Source organism: Xiphophorus maculatus, chromosome 3, assembly GCF_002775205.1.
Source record: "Xiphophorus maculatus strain JP 163 A chromosome 3, X_maculatus-5.0-male, whole genome shotgun sequence".
Taxonomy (NCBI): Eukaryota; Metazoa; Chordata; class Actinopteri; order Cyprinodontiformes; family Poeciliidae; genus Xiphophorus; species Xiphophorus maculatus.
The window spans coordinates 9,385,780-9,409,378 of NC_036445.1; the positions used below are offsets into that span (position 1 = coordinate 9,385,780).

The following is a 23,599-nucleotide window of genomic DNA, read 5'->3' on the forward strand; positions in this document are numbered from 1 at the left end:
CCACATCAAATCAAACTCTGTTCATATACATGAGCATTAGAACTCATGTTGGACCCCCTACACAGTATTAGAATTAAGTTTTTTATGAAGGTAATGCACATTATAAAACTCTTTGCTGAGCAAGAAGTAAAATACTTTCCTACTTATGTACACTTTTTAAAACTATTCTACACCATTGAGTTGAAAGTTTGAATGCTATACTTAGTGTATAGTTTCTAATGATTTTTTTTGTTTTTGTATATTCACCTTTGTATGAGTCTGCTGCTATGCCTGAATTTCCCCACCGAGGAACAATAAAGAACAATTCAAGTACATTCTATTCTATAAGTTTGTCCTTGCACAGAGGACAAACAATATAGGATGATAAAAATATTAAAAATGTTATTAACAGGAAAATCAATGATTTATTTTGAAAAGCTGCCAACTCCAGCGATTCTGTAAAGCATCCATTAATTAAGCCATTTCTGTAATGTCTTTAGGGAGCGACTCTCTCTCCTTTGTATTATATGCAATTTAATCTAATCTCTAGCTTTTAATTATACAACATTTTCCAGAGTAGCAACAGTCCTTACCTTACAGCTTCAAAACAGTCTGCTGACTGCAGCGATCCTGCAGACAGGGTTGGAAAAGGCTTCAGCTGCAGCTGTCTCTGAATCTGGATGAAACAAAAAGAAAAAAAAAATGATGAGCATTACATTCGAGTATCACAGACATAATACTGAGCAGCTTGCAACTGAAGCCACCTCATACTCTGAATACAGTCATATTTTATTTTTCATCAAAGGATGCCAAGTCCAGCAATGAATAACAATGAAAACCTATGAAGATCTATCAGAACATGTTATAAGTAAAATGCCTTGAAGAGCCATGTTAACGTGAAGCAACCAGCCTAAAGCCCAGTGGAAAACGCATGTTTTGAGATGCAGAATGCATTTGCAATAAGTGAACAAAATCTTTCGACAAATCCCACAGCTCAAACTAGCCAATTGTGATGATAGCATCTCAGCTCACAATCTGCTCTGGCAATCTGCTCCAAGAAAAATGTCTTCACCTTGCCAAAACTCAAACCTAAGAAAAAAAACAAAAAAACAAAGACTCCTACAGTAAGATGTAACCAATAACATGGTAACTCTTAAACAGCCAGCATCTACTCCTAATACGTTTTCAGCTGAATTTCTGGCAACATCATGAGAAAGATTAGCACACATGTGGGCAGTTTGCTGTAAGGATGACCGCTGCTCCACACATAAAAATAATGTTTACATTTACTGTCCAATATTCCACGGATTCTTTAGCACAATATCTACAAACATGATTGCACACATAGTACATGAAAAATAAGTATCAATACCAATGTTTGTGTTTACCCTGAATAAGCAAAAATGCAGAAAAGGTTTAAAAGGGTTAAGTTATTGCAATAAAAGAAATACAAACATGCATTTTTGCATGTTTGTAAAAATGCATGTTTTTATGCTTTTATGCTTTTTGGCTTTTTCATAAGCCAAAACGCCTATTTATAATGCAAAAGCAATCACAATTACATGTCTATAAACCTAAGCATCTACTTCATATATTCTCAAAGAGAAAAACTGTTGGCCATGTTAACATAGTTTTCTGCAGATGTTGTAATAAGTAATAGCATTCTCAAAGCCAAACTTTGATACAATATTTTCAAAAAGGACATTTTAAGTACCTTTGAGCCCTGAAACCTTCAGAGAGGCAGCAACTTCACAACTATTAAACCGTCCAGCTGGCTGTCACTTACTGGTGATGGTTCAGTTGAGATTACAGCAAAGTCGGTTCAAAGGCTTGTTTTTCCTTCTTCACTTTCTCTTTCAACTTCTTTTTCCTTTTCTTTTTTTTTTTTTTTTTTATTACAAGAGGCCCAGAAAAGCCCCAGATAGAAAGCACAAGCGTGTTTTGTTTATCAGTAATAGTTTATCCTGGGTAATTTGATACTATTAGGCATGCGGTCATTATTTTCTTGTTTCAACAGTTCAGGGTGTCTGTTCACCATCTATGGCAACAAGCAGTACAAGCTGGAAAGAAACAATATATATATATATTTTTTAAAAAACAACATCAAAAAGGCAGATAAGGCCTTGTGCAAAACAACGCCTGTGCCAGCTCGACAAAAGGTCCAGACTGCACTATCTCTGAAACATTTTCAGTCTCCAGACTGAAAATTGCCCTTAAATACAACTAGATGGATTTAATATGAGTCCTTTGTGGCGCACTTCAGAAGGTCTGTTGACGTGGATCAGGCCATATGCTAGATTCACACAAGTATTCATCCAAAAGATAAGGAGAAGGTAATTGGTACATTTTTGGGAAATACTGGACATCACAAACCGCTCACATTTCTAAAGCACTGTCAGACAATAGTGGGGAGATGCAGACAGTTTGTCATTAAAAGCCCAGTTTATTGGCAATGGTTTTCATTGTTTCCGGTCAACAAGCATAAGAAAACAACATGCAGTCATCCAAATGGAGGGAAGAAATAATTACTTTGATAACCTTTGAAGACCTTTTGAATGAACTGAAAGAGCCTGGATGGAGGGGCCTGGTTAGCGTCAAGATACTCTCTTCTTCCACACCCTCCCTCCCATACTGCTTAGCCTGGCAACATCTACTTATCCTACTGAACTAGACTAAACACCAGTAATCTACAGACAGACTTGAAGGTGCATGATAAGGGATAAGAGTTAGTGGAATAAATGTGTAGAACAGTTTTTAAAAAGGTTCTGCCTTCAAAAAAAAAAAAAAAAAGGAAAAAAGAACTACAGTTGGTAAGGTACAAGTGGTATTTCTGTTAAGCACTCAACTACAGTTTGGAGCTTGTTAATGTATTGGCCATACCAATAAAGCAACATCGGTATTGGCCAATTTTATTAATACCAGCCTAGTTTCACTTATTGGTCCAATACCAATATGTTAAAAAGGTGAATCATCAATGCTTATTTCCATTTTATTGTCATTTATGTTTCAGGAGAGAGAAAGGGGGGAGTTAGTTATGTGGCATTTGTTTAGTCGTGACGGTGATTGTGATGTGGTGCAGGATGTGGGGGTGTTTAAAAGAAACAAACAAAGCAATGTAGGTGATGTGGTGGCTTTCAGTAAATATTGGTTATTGCCCCTAACAGTAGCAATAAATTCAGAAATGAAATCCGCCCAAATTTTAATATCGGTGCATCTGTTTTGGCTACTTTAGCAGAAAGCTAAACTAATTACACAACTGATCTCAGTTTGTCAGTGTAACAAACCAGACACTGCTCAGACATGAACTTTAACCTAAAGAGTTGTCTTTGTGTAGGGCACTTCAAAAACAGCCTTGTAACAAGTTTAGCCAAAGAACACCTATCCATGCCAAAGACATGGATAGATCTCTGGCCAGGATTTCAAAATAAGAAAAATTGCTGATGAACAAGTCTTACAAAATATGGCATGCAGTGTCTCTTAAATATAACTTAGCAAAAGGTTTCAATTGGTGAAATCTTAGCTTGGCTAATTTTGCAATCCAGAAAGCTTTGAAATAATCATTAAATAACTTATGTTGATTATTGATTGTGTTCAAACTTAAAATGTGATTTCTGTGTTTCATTCAGGGAAGTAATAAAATGCTTGAGGTGAGAGGATAAGAAAGGAATGTGGAAGCCTCTTTTAACAGATTGTTAATGTATCTATGATGCTTAGTAGAGTCTCTGATGCCCAAAGATAAATGTTGTTTACAGATAGAATGTGGAAACTACGGTCTTCTTCAGCTGCACATGGGAATTCACCGAGATAATTACTGGGTTCACCCAAATTAAATAGTCATAACAAAAAGCAGCCAAATGATTCCACAATTCTTTTAAAACATTTTTCCTGAGATTTCTGTTTCAATATTTCATGATTTTGAGGCCAAAATATTACACTGACTTTGTCCATTACACCCACCAGAAATGGATTTATTTTAACCCTATGTAAATAACTGTCAGTTTGCCATTCTTGCATGCTATATATTCAGCCTGACAAGAAAACAAGCTTTGAATTGAATGGAAAAAATATATATATTAAAGAGCAGAAACAAGACTTAAAACAACTTACAGGCTTTTAGGTTACTGATCATCTAAACTCATCAAGTAGTTGGAATTTTGCTGATGGAAAATTTGGACCAAGCTCTGTCCAATACTGAAATTGTGACATCATGTCAGTCCAGTAACTCAATTACAACATGTTTGCGCTCAAAGACAAAACGCCTGGATCTTCTTTGGTATGACATACCACAAATTGCATGTTGTGTAACTGAAATAAAAAAAATGTAAATGTAATATTTCTAGCATATGATGTATTCAAATGAGCTTAAACTACACGTATCCATAGTGATTAAAATTTGAGAAAAATAAACATCTACAGAAGAAACCAAGTTTATTGCATATTTAACTGAGGATTCTGTGTAAAGTATAGATAACTGTTGTTCCAAAAGATCATGTGAAAGCTTCTCACATTCACTCAGCTGATATTGAAACGCATCCATTCTTCGTCTTCCAGTTCTCTAAACCATGTTTCTAGACGAAAACCCCAACTTCCTTCTTCTCAGATACTTTATAGGGATAACTAACAAAAATGCTCATTGAATATTTGTGATTTTTAATTATGACTGCTATTTAGTTATCCCATGAGTCCCATTTTGATTTCTTTGAACTGTGCTAAAGAAATGATTGATATAATAGTCATTGGCCAGCCCGGGCTTGTGTTTAAACAAGTAATAAATCCTCCAGAGGAACTTTGTAGTGTAGCCTCTTCTGTCTCCCGCCAAATGACAAACAGACCCCACTCATGCCCTCTCTCCACTCAGCTGTCTGTTAAGCGAAAACATGTGGTCTGGTATCTTGTTTCAGGCAAAGTGAAAACACACACCCACTGAGGTTTACAGTGGAGCAGAAAAGTCAAACAAGTTGCGACCAGGAGCGTTTCCTGTCTTTGTCAAAACTCCCTTATTCCACGTCTCCACAGGGGGTGAGCATAAGAGGTTTGACTCCACCCCCCACCGTCCCACCCTGGTGCAGACTGCAGAAAAATCAATCAGTATTCAGGTCATGCCACCACCCTTAACACAAGACCTCTGAACCCAGCGGGGATCTCCTTGGAGGAAGGGATAGGGATTTGTCTGTTGTGCCGGTGTCTGCTCCGTGTCCAACACTAACAAAGTTCTCGTGTTGAGGAGAGGAGTGCAGCCTGACCCTGTCCACCTACGACACAATAAATCCAGCTCAGGAGTTCAAGGTGGGCTGACCTGTAGCTGACCCCATCTCTGGAAAAACGTGGAGACTTTCCGCCGTTTTTTTTTTTTTTTGGCTCAAGGGAAAAAGGCAGGATGTGCTCAGGTTTTGTGGGCATCGCCAGTGTGCAAATGAATACATTTACTCATTCAAGTTTCAATTCCCATCCAAACTGTTGGGAAGCCTTCTTTCCATCATGGAAACTGGATGGGGGGCAGAATTAGCATAGCATAATTACACTGGGGAAAGATCCAGGCTCCAAGGAGCAAGACATAACCTGTAATTTGCCATTGTGCTCCCTATGCAATTGACACTCATTCTATGACACTGGAGATAAATGTCGGAATTCAGGCTGATAGTTTAACCGATGGTGCATTTGGAATGATAATAACCAGGGTCTTGAACATGTTCAATCTGATGAGCAGTCCAGCAACAGCTCTCCACCACTTTTTCAACCCTCTTTGGGGTATTATCATGGTAATCTAAAGAAGAACCCAGAAAAAAAGTAAGTTTCTGTGAAAGAGGATATTTAATGAGAAGCAAGGTCCTCTGAAACTCTGAGGACACAAAAGAGGGTATTTTCAACCAGCTGTGCCTGAGCAAAGCAGGTGACAAATGGACACAGACATTACGCTGGGTGCTTAATTAAAAGGACATAGCCTAATTAAATAGATCTTCCTGCTGAATAGACCGCCTCAGTTCAGTAAATGACCTGTGTCTCCTGCACATGTCGGGCACAGACCAGTTAGTCTGTTTGTACTCTTTGACATGTTTCATTTTCACATCAGAAGGGCTGAAGCGGTAAATACTAAAGTGGATCATGTTGCAGGAAGAGCAGCAGATCATTGTGGGGGTGCTGGTTTAAGTTCATAGACTGATAGTTTCCTTTAAAACAGTCAATGACATTTTTATGACATCAAATTCACTAAAAAGCAAAACAACATCCACTCACACTGCATTAGTATCACATGTTCCACATTAGTATTGTAATTGTGCCCCACTTAAATCACTCACCAGGGACTTTGGACACTGTATCATCTCCGAGCCATTTTTCTTAACAATAAATATTTTCTCTCCGGCAGAAAAAGCATAGGGTTAACAAGGTTAAAAAGTTTATGTATTTTAGCAGCGCTTTTTCATTTTGTTTAAAACATAGCTCTGTCTCAACATAGATGATTTAAAGAAACTCACATTTTGCTACTTGAACCAGTGTTCATCTGAAGCAGTTTGGTGAAGTTATAGACAAGGGGTGCCCAAAGTCGGTCCTCGAGGGCCGGCATCCTGCATGTTTTAGTTCTCTCCCTGGTTTAAAGGACCTGGATCCAATGATAGCTCGTTAGAAGGCCTAAGAAGAACATTGACATGCTGAAAAGGTTGTTCGGTACTACCAGGGAGAGAATTAAAACATCCAGGATGCCGGCCCTCAAGGACCGACTTTGGGCACCACTGATCAGCAAGTTTGCTTTCCTAGTTTTAATTTGGCAATATTTCAGTAAGGTTACAGGTAATAGAAAGAACACGCTTCTTTTCCATGATCTATGCATCTTTGTTTTTTACTTCACAATCACTGGTATTTCAGCTGCTCTCTACATAGCAAGAGGTAAGAATAGATCCACATAAAGGCAGGCAGTGAGTAGCACTGAAAAATCACTTTAAATTGCAAATTTCAAGGGAAAACCTAGAACTTCTAAATTAAGTAGATTTTTAGGGGTTTAAAAGGCTGAAGCAAATTAAAAGAATGAAAGCACTTCAGTTTGGATGACGATAAAGAGGACTGTATGGTATGCAGGTTTCACTGCAAATTCACGCGCCATGCATTACATAAGGCAGGGGTCTCAAACTCCAGGCCTCGAGGGCCGCGTGTCCAGCAGTTTTTATATGTGCCACAGGTACAAAACACTGGAATGAAATGGCTTAATGACCTCCTCCTTGTGTAGATCAGTTCTCCAGAGCCTTAATGACCTAATTATTCTGTTCAGGTGTGGTGCAGCAGAGGTACATCTAAAAGTTGCAGGCCTGCGGCCCTCGAGGACTGGAGTTTGAGACCCCAGACATAGGGGTTATGAGTCAGAATAATAAATAACAACTGTAAGATTTTTTTTTCTGCTAAATGAAGTCAGAGGTTAGCAAAGTCTTCTATATTTTCTTCTTTTTCTCATTTTACTGACTAGTGCTGTGCCTCTGTGTTAATGAACACAATTATTTTAGTTTAGCTCCAATTCAATCACATTTTACATTCCAAATGCTCAAGCTTAATGCATAAATAATATCTGCATTATTTTTTATTTATTTGTGTTGTGCTGCGTTGGCACTTAAGATGTATAATTCAAAGCTTAAAGTGCAAAACATTGTTTACATTTCTTTGCGTTTTATGCAAAGAAGGTTTATTGTAAAAGAAGGTCTATGGTATTTATGTTAATGCACTACACTATACAATGATCTGACAACTTTAATTTATTCGTTTTTTTGTTTAAATTTGGCCTATGAATTTTATTCCTAACAAAAAAATTAACCTGACAGATATAAACGGAAGAGCTCTGACACCTAATTATCTACATCAACTGTTTTGGTTTTTAATAAAACTCAGTTAGCCAGAACCCGATTTAAATTTACAGGTGTGGTGAAGAAATAAAAATAAAACAGCTTTCATGTGCATCAAATTAAATCTCCACACTTACAGCTTTGCACTGTGTGTGAGTGGGAGTGTGTGTCAAAATCTGTATTGTTGTAATCTCTGCTACATAGTGCACAATGTGGACAATCCTACAGCTCTTTGAACATATCTGAGTGCACTCTGCCAGCTAACATGAGGCCCTGTGAGTGGATCTCTATCTCCTATTCCACACTGAAAATTACATCAGTCAGAGACCATGGTGAACTGAGAAGAGTGATAGTGGTTTGAAAATATTAGTTATGCCTGCAGAACAAAATGTTGAATTAAGAAAAATGACCAAGCAACAACGTGAGCTTTTATAAATTTCCTATTTCAAAGATCTCACTGGTACATCATGTTCAAGACTTCTGGTCAAATTCTGAAAGCATATAAAGAAATAACTGTCCAGCAACCAAAAAAAAAAAAAAAAAACTGTTTTAAGGCTTTGGATCAGGCAGGACTTTAGAGCTTTGAAAACAACTCACACAAGGAGCAAAAGGAAACTATGACATTTAGTTTAACCAAGGTTTTAATTTGCAGTATGCTGACATGGCGCTGTTTTTACATCAAGAGGATATTAAACTATATCTTGATGACAAACTTAAGAAAAAGTAGAACATAAGAACGAACCAAAAAAGATGTTTAGAGCTTAACTGACTTGGATGTAAAACTGGGTTTTAAAAAACAGCAGTCAAGAAAATAACTACAAAAAATAATAATAATAATCCTGCAGAAAGGTTTTTAAAAATTAGCCTCAAACTATAAAGTCCTGTGAACTGTCTTTCTGTCCAAGTCTTTAAACTGGACTTTGACATTTTATTCTCCTGGTACCTGAAGCCACAGGTCGACACTAGTGCACAAGGTTTCGCTGGAGGGCTACTGTCAGTCTCAGACATGGCCAGAGTGTGAATGTGTGTTTGCACCCTTATTCTTGTCACATTCTCCCATCATTTACTTGTGACTTTAAGGCAATAGTGTGGTCTGAGTTTTTCTGTATACACAGATGGTATTCTTCCTGTCAATCACCAGAAACTAACCCCTCAGGGACAGATTAAGGGAAGTGGGAAAATGTAGGAGGCAATGAGGAGGGAAAGATCAAACCGAAAAAAACAAGAAAAGTAAATCCATACCCTGGAAAATGCAGTCATCTTGCATGACTTAACAAGATGTGTTTTGTTGTGTTTATTCATCTTCTCTGTATGAAAACAAGCTTCCACCCTCACAGTAAATTAATGATCATGTTTTGTTACATGAAGCAGTCATCCACATCACTGCAGGAGCACACAGACAAACACACTTATGTTGAATTATCTGCAATTACTCTGAACCTGTTTAAATGTTTGGAGCTTCACAGTTTGACTCCAATTTAGTTTCATGAAAAACAACTTGACCATTGTCACAGTCAGTTGTTATCCAACCTTTAGTAACATTGTTTCCCATTACATTCCATAAAAACATTCACCAGAAACCAAATATCCATGAAAACAACCATCACTAGTATTTTGAGAATTAGCTTTAGCACAAGATTTGCAACTTTAGATATTAGGATAGTACCTTGAAATGTCCCCACTGAACTGAATTATTCTACCCAGGTTATAGATTGAATAAAAAAGTGTATGAATTGTGAATCCATCAACATGTGCGTCATCCAGTGAGCTGAAAGTTAAGAAATTGACAAAGTTTTAATTTCAGTTCAAACATCTTTACCATAAAGCAGATCGTTTTCCATTTTTAAAATGTTGGTTTTGTTTTTCTTCCTCTGTGGAGAACAGTTTAAAAACTCTCCTAGTGCAATATGAGGAGCTAATTTTAAACTGACTTCAAGAAAGCAATCTCCCCCCACACACATCCTCATGCATAGCTGCAGGGGTGAGTCAACACTTGGTTAATAAACCTACACACACATACACACCCCCCACGCGCACACACACGCCCACACCCACACACACATTACTGGAAAGGGAAGAGTTTCAGAGTACATGAGAAGAGGAGGGGATGGTATGTTTTACTCACATTGGACCACTGCCCAGTTTGGATTCAAATGACATTAACTGAACCCCATCCCTACCCCCGATAGCCCCACTAAAGACCGTTTTAAAAATAGCCTCAGTTTGATGGAAACCAGCCTGTAGTTCTGGGAAATGAAGGAAAATGACCACAGCATGTGTAGGAGCGTAGACTTATCTAGTAGACAGCATCCAAATCAAATATTCCCTGCACATATGGTGAACACCAATTTTTTTTTATTTTAATTACTAATTAAAAAAAAAAAAAAAAAACTGAAAAAACCTGACTGAGGTAGGTTAAAATTAAACTTCCTAGATTAATTTTCATTTCTGAGTGTAACATGTTCTAGGAGAGATCAAAATCTTTTGAGAATTGCTCTCAGAAAAATTAACCACAATAAAGCCAATAAATTCAAATAGATCTAATGAAAAAGGCTGGGAATCATGTCTGAATTTCTACTGGTCTTGAGAATTGGGAGATCAAGTACAGGCATCATGTTACACTGCTTAGAGAGGAGCATTTAATTTTTGAAAGACATCTGAAAACTCTTTGGGAGGGTTGAGGGGGTTGGGGGGTCTGCATACTTAAATTAAAGATATGAATACCTGTCTGCTAAATGTGTGGGCAGCAAGGGTGGGATATAATGGGATCTTACCAGGTGAACCAAGCAGCTTTGAATAAATATGACAAAATAAAAGAAGTCCTTATCTTAGGTTTTTAATTTCCTGCTTCATTTCACCTTTCAGGGCTGTAAAAATTCCCATTTCACAATAATCAACAATAATGCATGGCCATAACTCAGAATTACTTTTATAGTAACAAATCAGCAGACCTGCCCTGCTTTGCATAATAAACCTAAATGCTTTAGACAAGACGGAAACCAGAAACCTGACAAGAAAATATTGCTAAATTTTGCAGCATCACTATAGAAAAAAAACATTTTCATCTCACTCTGTTCTGTAAACAGCTAATGACATTTCCATACCAAAGTAAATCTATAGCTATTCAGCAAAATACATAATAACTTAATTATTTAGGAATTTGTCATACTAATTACTTAGACCTTTATTCACAAGCTATCTCCACCTACAAAAGAATGGTCTTATTCTTGAGTCCTGATTTTTTTCCAGTAGTTGTGTCTTCATTTGAGTTACCAATAACTTAAAAAGTATCTAAAAGTATAAGGATTATTTACTTATCAGTGAACGACTTCAACATCAAAATCTACAATGAACTTGTTTTAAACCATAATACAATAAATGCTAATCATCACGTATGATTTGTTTTTTGTTCTCCGTTTACACAGCTAATTAATGAAGTTTTTCTTAAAGGGTGTAATCAATGTCTGTATGTACTGTTACTTTTGTCACTAATCAGTGGGTAGAATATGTAGAAAAAGTGGAAGATTTTATAAAATCAGTTGTTTTTATTTATTTTTTATTTTTATTTGAATCAAAATATTCTCCTTAAAACTGTGTTGTGTCATCAGCTGAATAAAACCAAAGGAGGCAGCAATCATCATAGAAAGAAAAAGAAATATTTTGATTTTTGGAGTTGTCTCACAAAAAGACAGAACTGAGTTCCTGTCATAATGTTTTGATATTTCAGGAATTAAAAAGCTGAGGATGAAAGAAGAAAAAGAGGAAGAGGCCCTAATTTTGTCCCTGATTGGTGAAGTTAATGCTCCTGGTTCCAAGAAACAGATTCCTGACAAAGATTCCCAAAATATCTGCATGAACACAACCCTTTAGATAGAAGCTATTTTCTTATCTCCAAGCTGCACAAAGCAGCAGTTCAGGCATGCAGCCACCTTCTAAATTTGAAACTACAAATCTCACAGTCTGGCTAGAAAGTTTTAACACCTAACTGAGAGCAAATAAAACAAAAAAAATATTGATGACGCTTACAGATGTATCAATCAGGCATTTCTGGCCAATATTTCTGGTTTTATTTGATGTTTGACTTCATGATTTCCATATTAAAACAAACTACTCCTCTCACGTGTGGAGACCCCCAAGGATCCGTCTATAGTCCACTTCTATTTTCCCTACCTAAAGTTCCATTTTATTAACTTTTAAAGATCCATCAAATTTCAATCCAGCTGTGCTGACCACTAGAAGATCCATCTTCTCCCTCAAAATGGTAATATCCCAAAATAATAAAAGCAGAACCAAAATTGTACTGAACTGCGATTTTGGTTTGCAGTGTAATCAATTTAATAAACATGAAAGAAAATTCCTTTTTTAATATCTCATAAATCTGATCAAGAAAAACTGACCATTTAAATCAATCTCAGCTTGATTGGTGCATCACCAACGATAATCAGTATGTTCCAAATCATTGTGACATGCAGCATAAAAAAGCTAAGCTAAATGTTCACACAGAGTGCATGCACCTAATAAAAGAGATGGTGAAGACCTGCTGGTGACTGGTAGGTCTCTGCAGCAAAATAACCTCTGGCACAAAGATGGATGGTTACATTTCCTCCAGAAGAAACAGCAGTTTGTTAAAGGGGGGGGAAGAAAGAGAGTAACAGGGCTGTTAGTACAAAGTTGTGATAGCCACAGCAGCTGAACTGGCAAAGAAAATAACTTCACTAACAGAAAAGAAAACTTCACAAATTGAAAATCCAAGAAAAAGGATCGTTACTGTGCCGCCCACACTGTTTGATTGAGAGCCAATCTCAGTGAAATGAAGCGCAGAAAAACACTCAGCAATAAGGATGGAAATGAGCGCTAAAAAAAGTATGATGCACTGAAACTAATATGCTGTGAAAAAAAGTTGTTAGAAATATACTGTTTTTTTTTCATACAGTGCTGCGTACATAAAAAGCAAATTCACAAATTAGACAAAAGATGGAAATAGCATGCAGAACAGAAGACAAAAGATAGGAAAAGACTAAAGTTCAGTGTTGACAATGTGGGCCTTTACAGTGTCTAATTGTTATTTATTAGTAATTAAAAATATGTGCTTCAGTGTTATGCAAAAGTACCGATTCTCTAAACGTTTTGTCCTTTAGACACATTATGTCGTTTGCTACTTTGTGTTGTTCTGAAACAAACAATTCAACAAAAATACATGGACATTTTTTATTTTAATGTGGCAAAGTGTAAAAATATCCCACTTTGCAAAAATCCCACTTTTGCATTGGAAATGTGACATACATGTGAGCTCCGATCTGGGTTTTCTCTGTTTATTGATTTCACAAGCTAAAAAGAAAACATGGATTCTTTGCTCTGATCTGCAGATAAAGATGATATTACAGAAACAGTGATGGAATGTTTAGCAATGAACAAAAACCTTCCAAATATGGTATGACACAACATGAAGTTCCTCAAATAGCTGCAGATAAGATGTCTTAAACTTCCAACGTGTACAGACAACCCTGCTGTGATTCCATCATGAGTAAGACTACTCAGTAATTCTCATTGATAAGAGTAGCTGAAGGGAACAGTGATTCAACTTGCTATACAGTAAATGACCTGTGATTAAGAACAAACTGGCTGTTTATACACAACCAGGTTGCAAAAAGCATTTTTAATTAACAGAGAATATCTACAGAACAGATCATTAGCAGGAATTCATGGATCAAGGTTATTAATAAACACACCTTTCCTGAGCTCAGATGTTTCCCATCATTAAACAAAGAAGTGGAATGGGATTTTTTGTTCTTGCACTTTAAATGAGCAATTAAATCTGGTGTGATTTCTTAATTATCCTTACATGAGAAGATTATATTTATGCTACACAGAGGAAGATTTTCAGATACAAATAAGTACAAGCTGTATGGAGGAACAGTTGTAGCATGGTTGCCTTGCAGAACCAAAGTCTTGGGTCTCAGCCCCAGCTGTTGACTCTTTTGTGGTGTTTGCATGTTCTTCCTCTGCATGGGGATTTTTTGTCCACGTTGTATTTCCATTTTTGCTCCAAAACCTGGCAAAATTAGAATGCCACGCCGTAGGTAAGGGTATACCTTGACTCTTGCTTACTGCTCGAGATAGGAAACAGCACCTCATCAAGCCTGCAAGGATTAAGTGGTTCAAACAAGTTGGTGGATTCTTTCAATGCTACTTAGTGCATAGCATGTGCATCTTTTGAAGCACATGATTCAAGGGGTGTGAAAGAGTGGGTAATCTCTTTAACAGGGACAACTGACTAGGGAGTGTTAAAGACAAAGCCATGAGTCAAGATTGGCTCTAACTTCATGCCAAAACCAGGCATGTCTAAACATTTACGTGAGACAAAGGAGAACAGCCACTTTGAAAATTCATGCAGCATTGCAGTTTTTAATTCTTAAATTTTATTGGCCAGGAGCCCCTCTCAGCCATAGAAATATAAATCTTGGGGAATCTGCTGATTTTGCGAGCTTTGGGTTATATGTTCCCCTCTAATAGCTGGACTTCATCCACTGTGCTCCATTAAGCACATAACCAAACAGTTGTGAAGTGTTTCTGCTCACTGCTTGTGGCCTTGGTGGGTTGGCAAGAAAAACCCAAGTCCATGTTTGACAAGGGGTTAATGTTTCAGAAGAACAGGCTGGAGAAACCACAAAAAGACAGCCAGTCTGGATGAACGGACGGGGGCTGTCACTTGTCCATTTTGTGGTCCACCACGTCCCGCCTCTTTTTCTATCTCACCCCTCTAGCCTTTCACTGAACTCTGAAGCTTCCCTACCGTAATTTACACGCTCATCAGCTCGACTGTAATTTCCAGTGCAGGAGGAACCCACACCAGGACCACAGGAGGGATAAAGCTACACGCCTGTTTTTGGAATCAAGTGTAATTACAATTCTGCCAAGGCTTTGGATCGCACCAAAGGGAGGGATGACTGTTGGCACTGTTTTCACTTTAACTTCCAGCAGTCTGAACCAATAACAGGGAAGCAGATGCAACAAAACTGGCACCAATCTATGACATCGGTGCCAAAGGCAATCTATAAATGAACTTTAAAAATCAGGCATACCAATATACCTGGGAGATTGAGAGCACCAACTCAGCGAAACAGAAAATGTAACTCCAAGGCAAAGAAGAGAAGTTTCTTCCTCTCCAATCCAGGAGCACAAAAAAAACACATTCAGAAAGGGCAATGATGGAAGAGCCACATGCCATGCTGCATAAGGTATGAGACTGTGCATTTGTTACACCTGATGCAACATGTTAATGTGATTTCTTACCAGCTGTGGCCACAACAGGGCCAGACCTTGAGGCCAAGGCCCGGTGGTCTCAGCAGATAGCCCGGACTGGCCTGTGCTGTGTCAGGCTGGGATTATGGATGGCAGGGAGCTTGCAGGGCTGACAGGTAATAATTCACTCCCCAGGGGTCCCACACCCTTCACTGGTTACAACACAACCAGCCAGGAAAGGGTGGAGGTGCTGAGAGGGAGAAAAATAAAAAAAACCTTGAAGTGCACATCCCCATAACCCACCCACTTTCTCTCATTCCTCCCATGCCCTTCAAGAAGCAAGACTCTCCCTGGCAGCACAGTTGCCACGGGTAACCAGCCATTATCAAAATGAAATATGAGGTGTCACAGACCAGTGCCGCTCTCAGGTGCAGGGCCAAACAAAGTCCCATATGTTGTGGATGGGAAGGGGGGCTGGGTTAACTGTTGCTTCCTGAAGCACGGTATTGCACCAACCCATTCTTTAGACATCAGCTGTTACAGATGGTGCTCGGAGATATGAGACACTTCAGACAAATCACTGTTGTTAAGGTGGCACGACAACAGCCTGAAATCTATCATGCAACGCCCTCAAGTTCTTCTGAGCACAGAATGGGGGAAATGGCGGATGAGTGCAGCTATTCGGCAACTTCAAGAGCGCCTGGGGAGAAAATGTAAAGTGTCTTCATCCATTGCACTGAAATATAGCTTTTTTTCCTTTTTGACCGATCAAAGCTGCAAAATAAGTTAGAGTGTTCGCTTTATATCCATAGACACGGTTACTGAACACTTCATCTTGACATGAAAATAGTCAAACTGAATGTCCCCCAAGGGCCGGAGCTCTCAGCCTCCGGTTAGAAGCCTATTTCAACCATCATTACCCTGAGGACCATTAGGAGGATGCCATCCGCACATATAGGGTCCGTCATTTCAAACTCAAAGCAAACGATAAAATGGAAATCGGAAATAAAATTACACACTGGGCTAAATGCACCATTAACCACGCTAACTAAGCGACAAACCTATCAGGGCTCGGGGAACGAGGACTGGATGAAGAGAAAGCAATTCTGAGCAGTGATGAGGAATGAATGCAATGCTGGGCACTTGGCACTTTCTCACATTTATGACCAACTCATTTGTCAGCAGAAACAAATTTTCCCTAATGATTATGTGTATAAGCAGCGGAAAAAACAAACAGGGGCCGCCTTATGCCGAGTCTTGACAACTACCTCAAACGAGGGCTGAATGTAGATGTGTCTGCACTATTCATAGTGCGAGTGGGAGCACAGACAGACCTGCTGGTAGAGAATCGGGCCACACAGGAGCATCCCACTCGCCCTGCACGGAAGCAGCACTCCTACTTGTCAGCACACCAGCTGCATGTCAAATAGAATAACCTGAAACCACACTGCAATACTCTGGAAGCAGCAAAGAGTGCAAAGTCATTGTACAAGTGTGGTAAGAAAACCGCAAGCCATAAGTGCCACCACCCTTTCCCCATCCTGCAAAGTCATTGCAGCAGCTGAGAGGATGGGGACAAAGCTAAACCAAAGAAAGTCACAAGATTTGACCACATGGACAGCACTTAAACATCTGACCAGATAATCAAAACAAAGGAGCATTCAGAATCGGCAAATAACCCAGCGAAATCAGGGCAAAGCTGAACTGACTTTTTTTTTTTTATTCTCGGAAAACTTTTGCAAGGAGAGGACTAGTTTGAGTCAGAAAAATGAGGCAAATAGGGGGGGGGAAGTAGTCAAGACGATTGTTCCTGTTGTGCAGGGTGAGATATATTTACTGTTCAATTGTTCTTAGCCTCAGCTGAAACTAAAAACCCACAGAGGGAGATGAGACACCTAATGCACAACAGGCTGAGACAAAACAAATACCCGTATTTCTGCAGAGAAGCAACTCCGAGGCATCTATTTCAAGGTAAATAACCACCAGCCGCTTAGCGGTGGAAAAAAAATAGGGGTGAAAAAAATATTCTAAATCTGTGTGTATTTTAGCGATATCCAACACAGGTTGATGTTAAACTCTGCGTGCAGAAGCAGAAACCTGTTAGATTAGAACAATGAGCTCATCGCTTCCCCCAGAGATTCTGGCATCGAGACTAAACTGCAGCTGGAGTAAGGATGATTTAAGAGGCAAAATATAGACGAGGTGGGAGGGAAAGGTTCGCTTACAATACAATATAAAACACTTATGCAATGAGCGCGTCCTGCCAGACTGATTTGTTTACCTCACCTTTTTTTATTGTCAGTGCACTGGTTTGCACAAGTTAAAGCTTTCTCTTGGGAACAAGCGGCTGTTTGGATGAAAACTGTTTCCCAGACAAAAGGTCAATCACTGAGATCTGGTGGCAATAACTTGCAGAGACTACTGCTGCCATAACATGGTGGACTAAGAAAAATAAATGCACACACATACACACACACACACAAAAAAACCCATCTCTTACAAAATTATTAAAGAAGATTACAAAAGTCCACCCGACTCCAGTTATGAGAAGCTTGCATCAATTCTGTAATTCAGTCTGAGCGCAAAGAATGACTGGACCGCTGGGGGAAAAATAAAATAAGAAAGGCTATAACTTGGCGAGAGTTCAAAAACAATTTAGAATTGTTATGTTGTTCATTAGCAGTTAACGCTGCTGCTGTAACATCTCTTCTGTGCAAAGTTAAGAGCATCCTCAGAGTCTTAATGAGCAAAGTCAGCACAGCTGAGACAGCACCGCTCAGTCCGCAACTAGAAAAGCAGGCAGTTCTTACCTTATTGTTTCCACGGCACTTCCACTGTAGCAAAATGTATCTAGCAGTCTTTCTATTCGGTCGCAGGGACAAGACAAAAACAAAAAACGAAGAGTTGTTAGTGTACAAGCTGGCTGTTTTCGGAAAACAGTTAGTATTCCCAGAGCGCCAGCGTAGAGAAAAGGCGCCCCACACTACTGTGACAGGACTGGAGCCAGTCCGACTGGAAATCACAACACCTCGACAGCCGCAGAAGCCACGCCTCCTAACTTCAATGAGACAAGAGCTCCAACCAATCAAAAAGCGTATTGACAAAGACTCCCTGCTATGATTGGTTGAATGAGCGAACATAAAACCCCAGTGGCGCCCCGCACAGCTTCACTTTTCATCCAGATGTTGAATGCCTTAACATCGGTACTATAAACTTGAAAAGCCAATCAGAGCGCAGCAGAGGGTAAACAAACTCAGTTTGACCTCATGGAGGAAATTAGATGTGAGTAAAGCACTAGAAAAGTCAAAGGCATTTCTTGTAATTGATATTATAAATTGCAATAAACTTGAACTTCCATTATTTCTATTACATACTACAGCTAATTTGAATGTCCAATAATGCCACAGTTTAAAACAATATAGATATAAAAAATGCATGACAATAGTAAATATCATATATATATATATATATATATATATATATATATATATATATATATATATATATATATATATATATATATATATATATATATATATTATTATATATCTAATTATGAGAGATACAGTATTTCTCTCATGTAATCTTTCCGTTAAGGAATTTTTGTTCAGTGAAGAATCAGACTGGATCATCTTAAATGTTTTTGAAGTTGAACTTCAAAACAAAATTATGATTTCCTTTGAAATCATATATTTCGATAGCTTGACATTGTTCCAGATATGTTACTTATCAAAAAGAAAAATGTTAGTGCTAAAAAACTAGAACACAGAAAGGTAACAAAGATCCATATGTTCTTCAAAATAAGAGTCAAAAACAGACAAAGTCATGTTGAAAGATAGATTTTATTACAGACTCTGAGTCCAGATTACATACAAAAGAGAACAGAGACAATAAAATAATAATAATAAAAAAAAATAAAAATAAAAATAAAAAAATTTAAAAAAAAGTACAATAAAAATAAAAAATAAAAAAACGACTCCTAGCTATTCAGAAGGGAATCATACCGGTGTCTCCAGAGTACAGATGAGTATTTTACTGCACTATATTTGATATTAGTCAACAGTATTATAATTCTATTATTAGACTCGTTTAACCGACAAATAAATTTATACATAAGCTTTCTTAAAACAGCCATCAAAGTGCTGACGCGAGCAGATACAAACAGTTCACTGGCACAGGTCCATCTGGGTTTATTTAACAAAAGTCTTAATGCATCATTATAGGCCACCTTCAATCTTTGAAGACTGGCTTTTTTAAAACTGCACCACAAATGTGCAGAATACAGTGATGTACAATATGATCTAAACAAGTTCAGTTTCACTTCATCAGAACAGAATCCAAACTTACGGACAAGGATGTTTGCCTGAGTGTATAACATTCGAACCTGACGGTAAATGTCCTCATCATCTGACAGACGGTCTGTCAACACATGGCCAAGGTATTTTACTTCACTTGAGACATTCACTAAAATCCCAGACAATTTGAAATTAGGAAATACTCTATTTTTGTCCTCCTTAGTGCGAAAGCAATTATGGTGCATCTTTAAGCCTCTAAAATTTAAAAAAATGAATTTAATAAAATATTGACATATTTAATTATATAATTGTATGTAATGTAATCTCAGTATTAATTCATTTTCTCTTAATGTAATTTAATCATGACATGTAAATAAGTATTTTATTCACAAATTGATTAGCTTTTGAAATTCAATTGAGAAGCTTTTAGGTGTTGTAGATATTTGTAGTAGTAGCATGAAATTTCCTACTGTACTGTCCAAAAATTTAAACTCATTGTTTATATTTTCTTGAGAATGTTGATTTCAGGTGATGGAAAAATATTCCCTTGTGATTTTTCAACATTGACAACTTTTCATTTTTTTTCCAGGCCAATACAAGATAAATTTAAAAGAAATTTGGTTCAATTTATGAATGTTCTAACTCTGCCTATTGAATTATTCAAACACTAAAATATGTGATAATTTTAGCAATTGAAAACTTTCACCAAAATAATATGTTCTGTATTTTAAAAGACTTTTTGTGAACACCTGGCCAGAAAAACCCAAATTGTTGCCATTTGATCAAACTTGATATAGGCAAAATACCAAATTCAAAGCATTAATCAATCTATTGTATTCCACTTATCAAAAATCTTGTCATAAGGTGGTAAGCCAAAGATTTCCATGTGACTGAATACATCTTATGCTGAGCCTGTTTTCCCTTTTAATTGCCAAAATTAAGGCCTGAAACCAACTCTTGTGAAAAAATGGAATAAAATAACTGGAATGAAAAAACAGAACTCTCCATCTGAGCTGTTCAGCAGTTGAGTCATAGGGAAGATGACTGAACCAATCATCTTTACTCAGAGTTTTGGCTTCTGCCCTCTGGCTCCAGGCTGAGGATACGTCTTATTAGATGTAACATATATAGAAACTCCTTCCTACCCACAGCAATCTCTCTTGCTAATGCAAGAACACAGAAAAGGTAATAGGATTGGACTTTTGGAATTGACATTTTTTAATATAGATTTTTTTTTTTTACTTATAGCATTTTGTTGTATTTCATTTTACATATCAACAGGTTTATTTCACGTTGATCAATATAATAATGACAATAACAAGCTAACGATTTTTATTCTTATTCTGTTTATTCAATTGGGACAGCCTCTCTTAATAAAGTTAAGTTGAGATGAAGGGATATAAATTGTTCCTCCATGACAATGGTTTGACTGAGTGAAGCCATACCATGTAAAGTGGCCATGTGATCATAACTATATGTCTGAATTTAATCAATCAAGAGTTTTTTTCTGTCTTGGCTCAGGCTGATCCTCACCACTTCAGATCAAACATGTGGTTTAGATAGTCTTCTATATTTTATGCATGTCAAGCTTCTTGATTGATTTCATATTCTGCCAGATGCTTACAAACCATTCTGAAAGTCAATGGTAAAATTAGAAAAACTCCTTGATATTCATATAAAACATTTTGAAGCTACAAATCCCCAAAACTTTAGAGATAGAGCAAACCATCTTATGTTTTTTTTTTTTACAAAATGAATGACTTGCAAGAAGTTCTGTCTGTCCTGTTACAGCACATGCAGCCTGACTTGTGCCTTGTAAGATGATGTACATCTAATTGCAAACCGCCTCTTCTACAAGTTGATGGGAAACTACTTGCTTGCACTCAGCATGTCCTCTAAATTGAAACAGGTGAATGAAATTTGAAAGGCAGGGACAAAGTATACTGACAGCAGTTAATCAGTTGGCAATGATGATGTGTAGGACACTGCCAGAAACATTAATGAGACACCTGTGCAGATATGGCAGCTCCGAGACATTTGGTCCGACTGCATCTGTGTTTGATGATAATCTAATAGATGGACTCGACCTCACTGACTCATTCATCCTGCGCCTTCATCCTTTGCATTGCAGTTGCAGTCAGTCTTCCCTGTCAAAATGCTTCCACAACACAACAGTTCAAGTGCCCTCTGCAATGAATATGAAATAACACCTTGCTGGGAGCCAGATAGATGAGAAACTTCACTACTGTGTTTTATTTACTGATTAAATTTTTTCATTTGGCTCAAAAAGAGGAGAAAAGAATCAGTTAGTACTATTCACTTTGGCAGTGTAATGCTGCCTGCTATGTTGAGGCACATTTAAATTAAGAGAATCAAACCAAGAGACACAATTCTAAATCATTTAAAAAAATAAATAAATCTTTGGTAGAGAAAGATCTTTACTCCACTAACTTGTGTATCTTTAATTTAAATTTTATTAACAATAAGTTTAAAATGTACAAGAATTTCCAAAAAAGTATTCACAGGGGTCACTAAACGGTGTGAACTAATCTAATCAAAATACAAAAGATGATTCTGCTTAGCAGAAAACCAACATCTTTTACATCTCTTTCTGTTCGCTGATTGTCCCGGTTGAAATTCATGCAGAGAAATCAAGCTCCATGTCAGAAAGCCCAGACGGAGCACTGAAGGGAAATGAGAATCAAGCAGAATTGTATTTTGAGGCAAAGGCCAGGCTACATTTTCTAAGCACACAACTTAATTGTAACCGTAAGGTGTTCGGCAGTTTATGATGTCATATTTTTTCCATAATCTAATTTTCTGAAGCATTAATAAATCACTTTGATTTTTCAAAACCTTTTAAAGTCTCTAAAACATAAAAATTTGCATGTGATTTAGATGCGCAAATATACCAGAAAATATCCATTTAGCAACTTAAGCTGCTATGTGTTTTCAAATGACTATGATTAAAAGTAAAGACAAATACAGTGTTGAAAGACTGGGAGAGGTGGAGATCAAGATATTGGAAAGAAACATTGATTGCACTCTCACGCCACTCAGACATAACATTATAACCATTAATAAGTGAAGTGAATCATACTGATTATCTCTTCATCATGGCACCTCTTTATGGGTGGGTTATTCAGGCTTCAAGTGAACTTTTTGTCCCTCTAAAATGTTGTGTCAGAAGCAGGATAAAATGGTACTTGATTGAGCTTAAACAGCACCATGACTGGGTCAGACCATCTCCAAAACTGCAGCTCTTACTGGGTGTTCCTGGTCTGCAGAAGTTAGTGTCTAACAGTGATGAACCTGCCTCAGGGTCACAGGTGGTCAACGCTCATTGATTCAAGTGGGGAGCAAAGGCTGGCACTTGTGGTCCAATTCAACAGATGAGACACAGTAGCTCAGGTTATTGAAAAAGTTTATGTTGTTTCTGGTAAAAAAAAAAAAAAAGAAAGAAAGGAGAAAAGTAAACAAAGGTTACCAGATGGAGTGTGATGGTTTGGGCAGTTCTACATGTATCATCAGAATTTAGACTAACAACAAGATTAAGGTACAAATGCCTCATTTCACAGATCTGGATATCTGTTGAATGAGCTGAACAAACCAATCTCATCCATGGAGGCCCAAACTTAAAACTCATAAGACACAAAGGGTCTACTGTTGGCACTCCTTCAAGAGTCTCGTGGATTTCATGTCTCAGTTGTTCAGGGCAGCAGAAGGGATAATAATGGCCTACAAGGCAAGTTGTTTACAATATTATCTCTAATCCTAATATATCTGAATAGCAAAGTGAAGCCCAGAATTATTTCGGTTATCTTAGAACACAAAGCTCAAAAGCTAAAGCTTTTCTTACAAGGAATTATCTAAAGGTGAGGAAACCTTTCCAGCAAATCTGCAGATCAGTGATGAATATTTTATGTTTCTCGCACAGACATCATTGTTTTCAGGGAGCAGATATTGTTTACTATCTGTAACCAGGCGTTGCTATTTGATGAGACTTTATTTTTTAAACGAGGTCACTTCTGTTTTCTGACTTTCAAGTGTACAAAGGCAGATGTGCTGCTTTTTCATATCTCACAGAACCATACTTCAGGCAAAAACAGCAGATGTGTTGTGAAATTTGTAGACAATGAATGATTTGAAAAGGGCAGCAGTGTTTTGGGCTTTCATCATTTACGACTGTTTGCATGGGAACAAAAGAGCTGATGTGCTTATCCCGCAAAACCTGTGAGGAGCCACAAAGAAAACTGAAGG

At 37.6% G+C, this 23,599-nt stretch overlaps 1 protein-coding gene across 4 annotated transcripts in view; it reads right to left on the reverse strand.

Moving 5' to 3' along the window:
• LOC102237426 (semaphorin-6D-like) overlaps window positions 1-18,045 on the reverse strand; it is a 158,919-nt gene extending 140,874 nt beyond the window's left edge. For all 4 annotated transcript variants that reach the window (XM_023330701.1, XM_023330703.1, XM_023330702.1 and 1 more), the window contains exons 1-2: window positions 17,855-18,045; window positions 573-655 (exon numbers count right to left, since the gene is read on the reverse strand). The gene's annotated coding sequence lies outside the window, so the exon portion shown is untranslated. The remainder of the gene's footprint in view (window positions 1-572; window positions 656-17,854) is intronic.
• Window positions 18,046-23,599: the final 5,554 nt, after the last annotated feature.